General features: G+C 47.7%; 1 long non-coding RNA gene across 1 annotated transcript in view; it reads right to left on the bottom strand.

Annotated features, from left to right (window-relative positions):
• Positions 1-1,981: 1,981 nt before the first annotated feature.
• The window catches only part of LOC140843203 (uncharacterized), a 166,657-nt gene continuing 156,761 nt past the window's right edge, over positions 1,982-11,877 (bottom strand). The window contains exons 3-5 of the long non-coding RNA XR_012120786.1: positions 11,375-11,490; positions 9,761-9,896; positions 1,982-2,897 (exon numbers count right to left, since the gene is read on the bottom strand). This is a non-coding gene — a long non-coding RNA (uncharacterized lncRNA). The remainder of the gene's footprint in view (positions 2,898-9,760; positions 9,897-11,374; positions 11,491-11,877) is intronic.

Raw genomic sequence — 11,877 nt, 5'->3', positions numbered from 1 at the left:
CCAGCGAATATGTTAAGTTGCGTGGCCAAAGAGACTTTGCAGATATAATTGAGGTTGTGGATTTTAAGATGGGAAAATCATCCTGGATTATTCCTGGTGGGCTCAGTGTAATCACATAAGGCCTTAGAAGAACTTTTTTGCAGCTGAAGAGAGAGAGAGATGTGGCAAAATAGAAGGCAGGAAAAATAAGACATGACAAAGGTTTAAACGCCTGTTGCTGGCTTTGAAGATGGAGAGGGCCATGAGCCAAGGAATGTGGGTCAGCTTCTAATCACTAAGAATGATCCCCAGCAAACAGCATCAAGGAAATGGGGTCCTCAATCCTACAACCCCACGCAGTTGCGTTCTGCCAGCAACCTCCCCGAGCCTGGAAGCGTAAGGAGCACAGCCCCGCTGGTGCCTGATGTCAGCCTGTGAGGCCCATGTCAAACTCCAGACCTACAGCCTGGGGCATAATAAATGGGTATTGTTTTAAGCCCCTAATTTGTCATGGCAGCAATAGAAAACTAACACAGAGGTGGAAGGCTGAGAGACATTACTCCTTGTCTTGGAGTGTACCCAGCCGTCTACACTTTCCTGAAGAGCTGCTGGATGGGGTTCTCACAGGGATGCCGTACCAGCCTCCTGAGGCTCTGCGTCTGAACGGGGAACCCCTCTTGCTCACGCACTGCTGTCATGGATGATATCTGGGCCCTCCTGTGGCAGTCCTGGTTCCATTCACCTGCTGGCAGGTGGCTTTCTGAGTGAAGAGACCCTAGAGTTGCCCTGCGGCCTTCCCAGAAGAAAGAATGGTCCATGGGCAGAGAATAGGTATGTCCAATGCAGCCAGGATAGCAAGCTCTGTGCCCCAGAAGGAGAGCTGTGGAGATCAAGGGTGTGGTTCCAGGCTCTGAGGACAGAGACATCCGCTAAGAAGCCTTTAGGTCTCCCTGACATCTGGGTCAGATAGAAGTCATCAACTCTGAGCTGTGGGACCAGCCAAGGCTTCCTGAGGGACCCCCTGGGGACAGTGCTTGGACGCCAGTGGTCTAGATATGATCCAGTTAACCAGAAGGATGTTGGTGTAGCTGGGATTTTCCTTGTGTTTGTCTCAGTCAGTCCCCTCTCCTTAGGAGAGAAGCGTGGATTCATCTGGTGAACCACAGGGCACCATTCACCCAACTTCTCACCAAAGTGGCCAACCTTTCCAAAACACAAACTCCCCAACATGGCAGTTGTGGTGAAATTTTAGGAGGGAAATCAGGCTCTATCCCTACACCAAATATTTCTAGTAAATGAATAAATTAGCAGAGAAAAATCATGATTAGAGTTTAGCCTTTTTAGCTCAAATCCTATAAGAAGATCCAAATAATAACCAAAGTGAGGTCGAATGAAGTCAAGGAGTTTTCACTCATACTAGTTTTAAGCAAATGGTAAACCCTAACAGAACTACCCTCAATTAAAGATAAGTGAGCAGAAAAAACACTCAGCAAGGAACCTATCCAGAAAAGCACCTACAAAAAGACTACAGTAGATAAAAGATGAAGAGAAATCTGAAATTTTACTCCAGGAAACAAGAATGACAAAACCATGGGTGAGGGGCTGAAGCTCAGCCCTTTTGAGCTCTGCTGGTGGTGACACAAATTGGTCCATTCTTTCCAAATGGAGTGCCCGGGGATGGGAGAACGAACATTTTAAATGAGTGTGCTTTTGACCCAGCAGTCCCACTTCTTCTAATTTCCCCCAAGACAATAATCACCAAAGCATGCAATGATCTAAACCAAGGATTTCCATTTCAGCTTCATTTATAATAAGGAAAATGGATGTTTACCTAAATATTCATCAATAAGGTTAAATGTCAAAAAAAAATCATGGCACCTCCAAATAGGTAACATAAATGATGATGTAGTTCTTCATTAATGACATTGAAATTTGCCTATGACACATGTAATCGAGTGCAAAAAGGGAGATAACAGCATGATCCCATTTGTTTATTTTTTTAATAGGTACACATAGAATGATGTCTGGAAGAATGTTCCCCCTAACAGTTGAATTTTACTTTATTCTTTGTACATTTCAATATTTATAAAGAGCATGAATTTTAACAGAATAAAGCTCTTTTCAAAATGAGTAACAAATGTAGTCAAACTCTACTTGATCTGCGGGATATGATGAGATCCATGGTTGACAAGTTGGAAAGTGTCAGTTGCTGTGGGGAGTCATAAAGAATGACATAGACATATGTTAAACAACTTATTTTAATTTAGAACATGTAAATGAACACTTGTTCACTCTTTGATAAAAGGATATTTTACTTTTGTGGGTCATAGAACTACAATCTGAATGCAGAATTCCTCTAGATTTTTCCCTTGTAAGATTTGCCCATATTTAATTTGATACTTATTTTTAAACTCCCCTTTATCAAGTCAATATTCATTCCCATTGCTCCTCTTCCTTGCATACTTCTAGATTATCAACAGAAAGGTTGAAAACTTGCTTTTTCAACTTTTTCTTAAGCACTGGTGGCCATGTAGCCCGATTTGGGTCACCGCGGTGTTATCTACTGAGCGCTTCTGATTCTGCTTTAGCTGTCAGCTTACCATTTGGTTGTCCAGTTGGTTAGCAACTGTTTGTTCTTTTTTCTCTACGCTAGTTTCTTTACTCCTGTCCTTTCATCGCTGGACCTGACACGTCCACTGGGCATTGCTGGCTTTGCCGATGTCGCTGTAGATTCCGTGGGACTCCCTCGCTTCACTGCATTAACTGGAAATTGGCATGGCATCTACCGGTCTGCTGCAGCTTGCATGCATGGCCGCTGCTACTCTTGAATGCTGCCACCTCTGCCAGGCATCGCTGCCACCATCAGTAGCATCACTGCCAGTACTCCAGGCCCCACGGTGTCAAAGCTGCACAGTGGTCTGTAGCAAAGTGGGGAGAGAGTGCTTCTACCCCTTGATGTCCTCTAACACTGTTAGAGGATCCCAAGTGGGGGCTGCTTATATATACCCTTCTGTCTCCCTGAGTGTTCAGTGAAAGAACCCTTTTCATTTTAATTCACACACACTGGCTGTAGCCTGAGCCACAGAGAGTGGCTGGGGCAGGTCTGAGTGATGGGCAGCCACCTCTATTTGGGATTTCCTCTCCTTCCAGAAAACCAAGGCTCCAGTTTGGTATACTTGACTCCAGTGGGTTCTCTCCTAGCAGGCTCCTCAACCCCTCATGCTCACGCATTCTCTAGGTATGTTTAGATTTGATTGGCCAGCACCTTTGGACTCAAGTTATATCTTTTTTTTGCAGATTGGGGCGAGGGGAAAGAGAGGAAGCAGGTAAAGATTCTTAAGTATTTTTACTTTTAAACAAATGAATCTTATTTTATGATTATAAATTAATACATACTCTGTACAGAAAAAATATAAAGTACATAGAGGAAAAGAGACACAGTGAAGAAAATAAAACCTACCCAAGACTTAGAAATAACTACAAATAGTGTTTTGGTAGTTTTTACTCCTCCATTGTTTTACACTGGTTATATAATTTATAGGCTGCTTTTTAAATGACTCACCATTATATCATAAGCATTCTCCCTGACACCAAAAATTATTTATAAGCAAACTTAATGGTTACCTAATACCCAGTGTTCTATGTATTTGTAAGGAGCCTTTTGGTTGGAAGTCACAGAAACCTACTCAAGCAACTATAAATTTTTTTTAAATGAAAGAAATTTGTTATGAGGATCAGGGATGTTTCCTGGAAACTAAAGGCAGAGATGCAGCCAGACCTCAGAGCTAGATTATGAGCAGAGGTTGGAACAGAGCCTAGAAAAGCCAGGAAGCCTCCCTCAACTTGCATCCATTTTCCTCTGTACTTTTCCTCCAGTGTTCGCTGTGTTTGTAAATTGGCTTTTGCAGAAAACATGGCCACTGAGTACTGCTGAGTTTGCATGTCCAGCAGCTCCAGAGGGAAGCTGATGCCTCTCAGCTGTACCTTCACACATTTGGGAAGATGCCCTGACAGGCCCAGTTTTGATCAGGTGTCGACCTTTGTCCAGTTGATGGTGGAAAAGGGGGCCAGGGTCATTCGGTAGGAAGCTGTCTTCTCCTACTGAAATGTGAACCGAAGAGTGAGGGGGGACGGGAGAGGGGGCTCTCAGAAAGCTGGGACAGGGGGAGTCTCTCAGCCAACCTACGTGGATATTCCATAGCCCACCAAACCACTTCCCTTTCATGTTAACCAGCATGGGCAAGTAGATGCCACATTGGAGACTGAGGGCTGATGTGTCTCATTCCATTCCTGAAGAGCACATGGTGCCCAGGCCCTGCTGGGCCAAGATACCAACTTACACTTGTCAGTGGACCTGACAGAACTCATCTAGGTAAGGAAAAGGCTGTTGCTGAACATCCCCAGACCCAGGCAGACAGATTTCTGCGCAGCTCTCTGCTCCTGGAAAAACTTCAACTTGTCCCATAATATGAGAAGCCTCTTATTCAGTAGGGTTAATGATGGCTAAAGTTTAACAAAGGAGAGGAAATACATCTTTCCACCATGAATAACCACACTGCTGTAGGGGGTAATTGTGTTGGGAATAAGGCTTAGATTTTTGAAGGAGTTGGATGGTTTTATGATCATTAATAACATTCACAGTTATGCATGTGTGGATTTCATATTTCATGGTATGAGCTGATTGCCTGGAGGGGGTCAGGAAGACATATTTTTTAGAATTACAGTAGTGGGTAGGTCCATTATCAAAGACCTTGAGCTTTTGAAGCATTAATTGCTGGTCACTGACTTGATGAAATGATCAGAAATGAGACAAACAAAGCCCCATGTATTTATGGCTTCTCTCAGGCTTGTTTCTGAGGTCTCACTGACTTACCAAGAGCCTCAGGGGTCCTAGATCAAGGCTCAAGGCTGGGAGGAGGCAGGAACTGGTACTGTGGCTGATATCTATTGGTTCCGTTCTCATTTCCACAGAGTGAGAAGTAAGGGAATATCTGCCTCACACAGGGAGGAATCTTTCCTAGCCCCCATCAGAACTCCCTGCAGGCTCCAGAAGCAAGGATCGGCTTGGGTACAGGTGCCCCCGCTACATCCCATGAGGCTGGCAACCCCAGCTCTCGGGTTCCCTCAACACCCTCCTGTAGTGGGAGGCTGGCCTGGGCAGCAGGAAAGTGTTGCTGTTGGGTGGACGGCCGTGAGTTCTCCCACCCTACGGTGCACAAGCCTGGAGCTAAACTTCATGGGGAGACACAAAATAAATATAAGCCATGGTTTCTACCCCCAAGGAGCTCAGTATCAGTTAAATGCAAACAAAACAATGGTATTGACTCTGAGTTAGGTAAGAAATAAAAGGACGAAGAGACCAGTATGCGCTGGAATAGTCTGAACAGACTTTTCAGTACTAGGCACAGAGCAGAAGCCTTGACTAGATGGTAGGATTTTTAAAACGGAGGCCATTTCAAACTGGAGGGGCACACACAGGCGAAGGCGATGAAATAAGAAGACAAGACTGCCGCACGCACAGGGGCCACGGGGGGAGGCAGCGGGGCTGAACGGAAGGGGCTCCCGGCCCCTGCACAAGGAGGCTGTCCCCACAGAGCAGCCTGAGCCATAGGGCCCTGAAAGGCGGGCAGGGATTTGCACTGAGTGCCGAGGTACTGACGACCCGCTGGAGGTCCTTGAGCCTAAAGGCCAGCTGGCCAAAGTCAGGCTGTTTTTAGAAGATGGCTCCCGAGGTAGCATGGGGTGGGGTGGGAGGAGAGAGAGCCTCCGAGAGGCAGGTTAAGAGGCTGTTACAGTGATGCAGTTGTAAGGGGGGCAAGAAAGGCCTGAGTTATGGGCGAGAACCGCAAGGCCAGGGCTCCAGCTAAGCAAACAAGGTTTCTGATTAGGGTGAGGGGGTGGGAAACAGCAAGGGGTGATAAGGGTGGGTGGCTATTCAGGAGGCCTGAGCCTGGGAGGATCAGCCCTTGGGGCCGCCAAGGGAAACCCCAGGGTACACCCTCAGCCCTATGACAGTCCTGTGGAGCCAAAGAGACGTGTGGTTTGGGAGAGCTGCCTGGGGATCCTGGGCCCTTGGGGGCAGCCTCGGGCCGGCAGCACAGGAGACCCCTGCACTGCTCAGAACACAGGGTCCTCGAGGTGGACCCGCCCCGACACCCCCCTGGGGCATCCAGGGGGGCTCCGCAGAGGCAGTGAAGCAGCAGCAGCTGACCATCAGACCAGGAGAGTGGCCTCGAATATGACAGGAGGGGGCAGGTCCAGGGGGCACCACGGGACTCTCCCCTCTGCCCGTATGTTAAAGCAGAGCACAGATGTACAGCCGCTCCAGAGGGAACCATTCGTCAGGCACCGCAGCAGACCGTGCAACGACCTCCAGGAAGTAAGTCCACCCCCTTCATGTAACCAAGGGAAACGGGCCCACAGCACGAGGACCTGCCAACGGTGGCGGATGAGTCCTGCCACCCATCCCGGTGTTTCATCAGCAGGGGGACTCCGAGAGGCAACCACCCAGAAACCAAGTCTCCCTGCTGTCTTCCCATTTCCAGCACTTTCCTCCCGCTGCGGATGCTGAAAGACTCAGTCTGTGTTTGCCAGCTCAGACCCCCTCTTGCCAGGAGACTCTTTGTTCCCAGAAGGGTAAGCAACTGGCTTCTGTCCCTTCAATAAATGCCATGTTGCTCTGGGCAGGATCTCCCTCTCCCTCAAAGGACACCACTGCTTCTCCCCTTTGGCACCCTGCCAGGATTTTGTTTACCCTGGGAGAGCCAGCGTCAGGCCTCCCTGGGCCTGCAGAGGGAGTGGGTCACACCAAGAGGGCGTCAGCAGTGCGAGAGCTGCGACGGGCCCCCCGCCTGGGAGCCCTCTGGGGAGTCATTCCTTCCCTTGAGGAGCCAAGCCCTGTTCCTGGCACTGAGGAGAGCTGTAAACGTCCAGACCCTTCACCGGGGGACAAGGTGGCCCTTGGCTCAGCGTTTGGGAGAGAAGGGGCTCAGACACACACCAGGGACCCAGCTCACAACTCAGAACCGCTGGGCTGGAACTTAGCATGATCAATGTATTCGCAAGTCATGGGCTTTAATATAAGACCAGGAAATTGGAGCAGTAGCTTTCAACCCTGGCTGCACATTGTAATCACCTGGTGAGTTTTTTAAAATTCTGGTGCCTAGACCCCACTCCCTGGAGATTCTGATCTCCCTGGTCTGGGATGTGGTCTGAGCACTAGAATTTTTAAGACCAGTGTGTGGTCAAGGTGAGAAGCCCTGGATTAGGGAGACTGAGAGAAATTCATTTTCAGTTGCAGGAAGGCAAAAATGCCCTCTCATCATTCCTCTTTACATAGGTGTATACAGGTTCACCTGGTGATTTTGCTTTACCTTCCAGTAATGGCACAGCCATTTCCCTTTGGGGAACCATCCTTCCCATTTCTGTATACTTTCTCCCAATCCCCCCAGCTTCTGCAGCAGGTATGTGGCCCAGATAGATACACTAGGGCTCCATGAGCTTCAGACTTTCTCTGAAGTTATTGGGAAAGAGAAAAATTCTTTCTTCTGGACTGGAAGCTAGTAGCCTGTGGGCCTGGAGTTTATGGGGCCACCATGGAGAGAAGGTGGGCCTGGAAATGAAACCAAAACAGGGAGAGCAGAGATAAAGGAGAAAAGGCACTGCACTAGTGACATCATCTGAGCACCTGGATCCACCTCCACCTGAAGCCAGCCCCTCTGGATATCACCCTTATTGAGCCAATACATTGAAGATTTTGTTTAATCCACTCGATCTGAGTTTGTTGGTTGTATCTGCAAAAATCCTATCTAACAATGTTTCTCAAAACCTTAAAAATAAGCTCTGATGAATGTTAAATTTTCTCCTTTCCTTTGTGTTAGGTCTGCCTAAACAAGTTAATGACCAGAGTAAGGAAATATTTTGGACTTAGATAGATAGGTCTGGCCTATGATCCCTACTTCACAGGTTCGCTGTGGAGATCACATGACATAAGATGTCTGTAATGAGTGGCACAGGGCAGCTTACCAAAATGTTATGTTTTGTTGTTGCTCTTGTTACATATATACATAGTTTGTTTTGAGGAAAGCTGCCAGCTGCATCTCATTCTAGGTGGGGACAGGGATCATCTCACCCACCCCTCTTAGTTATGCAAATTGTCAGGCCAGCTTTTGGGAAAAGGTGTAACAAGACTTATTTGATGTGGCAAAGCCAGATGATCCCCTGAGCGTGTAGAACTTTAGGGAGTAGGATAATCTGTTTGAAGAGAGCACCCAGAGACCCTTCTGGGGTGAACCAGCTCCTCTCAGGGTCTTGGGGCTAGTTCCCTGACTGAGGCCCAGTGCCAGGGAACAGCAAGGAGAACCCCAAATCAAAGGTGCCACGAGAGCAGAGGCAGACCAGCAGGCCGCTCTGTACAAGACGCAGAGGAGAGATGGGAGAGAATGGTTCTGGGCTTCGGACGCAAGGTGCTCTGGAGCACCCCTTCTCGTGGAGGCCTCCTCCGCACGGACGCAGCTGTGTGTGAAAGAGCCAGGCACTCCCACCGTGGTGGCAGCCACATACTCCAGTAGTGGTAGCAGCAGTTACTGCTGGTGGTTAGGAAAGCACTTTGCTAAGCACATTTATACCATTATCCCCTCTAATAATTCAACAGTCTTATGAGCTTGGCACCATTATTATCCCGGTTTAAAGGTAACAAACCTGGGGTACGAAAGATTAAGCACTTTGCCCAAGGGAGTCTGACTCCAGAATCCACATTCCCCCACCCCACTCCTCAGCCATCTCCCTGCACAGTCTTCTTGCCCTTGACTCCATGTACTTCCATGCCCTTGACAACAAGTACTTCTTGCCCTCTGACTCCATGACAGCCAGCCTCATTGGAACAGATTCCCACGCTGACCAAGGCTGGGGGAAAATAGGCAGCCTTGGCCCATTTAGGGTGGAGCCATAATACTGGAGCAGCAGAGTCACCTTCACCCCAAGGTCCTATCCCAAATGGCCTATTCCAGTGGAAGCCAGAGAGGACCAGTTACTCTGTTTGGGAATAGCTCCTCTGCCCCAGGCAGCATCTCCGCACCAGCCAGAGCTCCTCCCCTGCCAGGACAACATCATAGATGATGGCAGAGACTGTCTTTTCTTGCTGTATTCCTTCTCTCTTTCTTCCTTCTACTAACAAATGCCCCACCAAATGTTAGTGGAGCATGTGGCTGACAGCTAGAGACTACATCTCCCAGCCTCCCCTGCAGCTAGTTATATCCATGTGATACATGTTTGGTCAATAAGATGTGAGCAGGAGTGATGTGTCCCTTTTGGGTCTTCGCTTAAAAGGGTGGAGTTTCCCTTTCCTAGGCCCCTTCCTCTTCCATTCTGGGTAGGAAAGAGTAACAGATGGGTCGTGTGCCTTGGACCCAGACATGGAAGCCACATATTCAGGATATACCTCACCAACCCTGCATCACTTAAATCTGAACGTTATGTTCAAGAGAAATAAGCATCTGAAACTTCTATCTTATGTGACCACATTTTTTGGTTTCTTTGTCTCCTGATATAAAGTTCAACTGGACTTGAATGTCCAACCCCCTCATTAAAACAAGCTCTTAAAGCACATGGAAATTCCTATACAAAATTTTGATAGGGGAGTGGGAATTTGAAGGGAGTTTCCTGTCAATACAAGCATATGGTCGGCCCTTAACTGTAAGGAAGGTTATTAGTTAGGATAGACTGGATCATGCTATATTAACAAGCAGCACCAACACTTACTGTACAAATGCTTATTTCTTACTTGTACGAATCCACCATGCATCCAGGTGATTCTTCAGGGCGACCATCTTCCATGTGGTGACTCAGTGACCTGTGCTCCTTCCATCTGTTGGCCCTGCCATCCTCACACAGGGCCTTCTTCAAGCTCACTGAGATCACTGCAGCAGGAAAAGAGAACATTGAAAGGTCTCACACCATCAATGAGATTCTTCAGTGTACAAGTGACACATGTCACTTCCATTCACAACCAGTGACCAGAGCTGGTCATGTGGCGCTGCCTAACTGCTGGGAAGCAGAGAAGTATTATTCTCCTGGTGCCAAGAGGACCACTGGTATGGGTAAGCACAGACATCTCTGCCACAGAGGGCCTCTCCAGCTACACATGCAACATGCTCAGCACAGAGGATCCCTGGTCAATAAATAGGGCAAAGTGGTGAGAAAAAGCCTAGGGAGAGTGAGAAGGACAGAAGAGAAGAAGAAAGAAGAGAGAAGCATGGAAGAAACATATAAAAGGAAATTAGGTCCAGAACCCAAAGCAAGAAGACCCCAGGGCCCAGCCGGTGGTGTGTGAGAGCCAGCTGGTGTACCGGCTCATGAGAGTCAGTGGCTAAATATTTAGGAATTTTGTAAGCCAATTTTCAAACACAGTGATAATTAACAGTTAAATTATATAAGCTTCTGATTAAATGATTGTATCAAAGACAAAGGGAATAAATACTCAAAATGCATCACTTCCTAATTGTCTTACTACATGTTGCTGTTGTCCATGTTCTTGGGATTCGTTCCAGCTATCATTGCCTGGGCTGCTGCTGAACACCCCTTCCCAGCTCTGTCCAGAGACAGGACTGGGTAGCTGGTGGGAGTATTTACTCCATGGAAATCAGCAAATGCTACAAATCAGAGCTTTTGTCCCCTAGAGAGCTGGTTGTTAAACATTTGTCAGCCTGGGTCCAGCCTCCCTTTCCCAGTATCTCTAAACTGGAAGTTTCAGTGAAGCCATTAAGTGTGCTCTGACCTCTCCAGAGCAGTGCTGGGGCAGGAAATTTCCATTTGTCACCAGCAACTGGTTGAGAGCAGGGAGTCAGGGAGTACTGATGGGTGAGAGTTTCCATTTGGAGTTCCTGTGGGAATGGGCTGCAGGGTCAGCAACCCTAAATCATAGCATTTTGCAAATACAGACATTCTCTTCCATGTCTGCAAAGTGTGGCCCTCCCTCAGAAGCCTAAACCATTGTTTGGTTCCCAGGAACCAAAGGCCGGTGCTGAATAGTAATAATCACCTGCCAGGAGCCTATTGACCAGGCGGACTGCCTGCTGCCTGTAACTCCTGGTAACGGCGAGCCCTCTGACAGCCATCCTTGCACTGGCTCCACAATGAGATGGTGGTGCCTCTTTCTCTCTTGAAGTGTTTTTTGCTGGGTCTCTAAGATAGTAGCTGCCAGAACTGAAGCCAAGGTTGGCAACTTGAACTGTGAGCCGCCTGAGTATATTTGGCCAGCTCAGAATCTAGCGGTGTGTGCACAGGGCTTGTTTTTATAGCTGCTGTAAAAATGTTCCTTATGCTCTCTACTTCACTTTCCCCTGAAGCCCTCTCTCCTCCGCCTCTCTGCCCAGCTCAGCCATTACCGGCCACTTACCCTCCAGTGTTCAGGGCCCCTTGGAAAGCACTATTAGATGTCTGGATGGTTTATGGATCTCTGGGCTTCTGACTCCATGCACTGCATTACTGTAAAAGCTGGACCATCAGACACAGCTGCAGAGGGGAAAGTTGGAAGGGGCAGAGGGTGAGTTTACTTTTTAATGCATGAACGGATTACACCAAATGGATGGAAATGCTATGCTGGCAATTTTTACTTCTTTATAGGTTTCTGATTTTTAAAAATCCATTAGCCTGTGTTTTACTTATATTAATTCAGCCTCAGGATCTTCAATTTTTAGAATCACCACTACTCGAGTGGCCAATTAAACCTGCTCAAGCCTTCATCCCATGTGCTGTGGAAAATTTACAACCCTTCCCAGGATTCCTGAGGGGTTGCAAGAGGTTCCGCGCTCTCCTGCTAACCTCAGAGCCCGGATCCCTCTGAAATTTTGATCTTCCCTTGTCGTCTACCCTTTGAGTAACCATTTTACCTTCTTTTTT

This window comes from Manis javanica, chromosome 8, assembly GCF_040802235.1.
Source record: "Manis javanica isolate MJ-LG chromosome 8, MJ_LKY, whole genome shotgun sequence".
Taxonomy (NCBI): Eukaryota; Metazoa; Chordata; class Mammalia; order Pholidota; family Manidae; genus Manis; species Manis javanica.
Note: the sequence above shows the minus strand (reverse complement) of the source record. Positions and strands in the feature narration are given on the sequence as shown.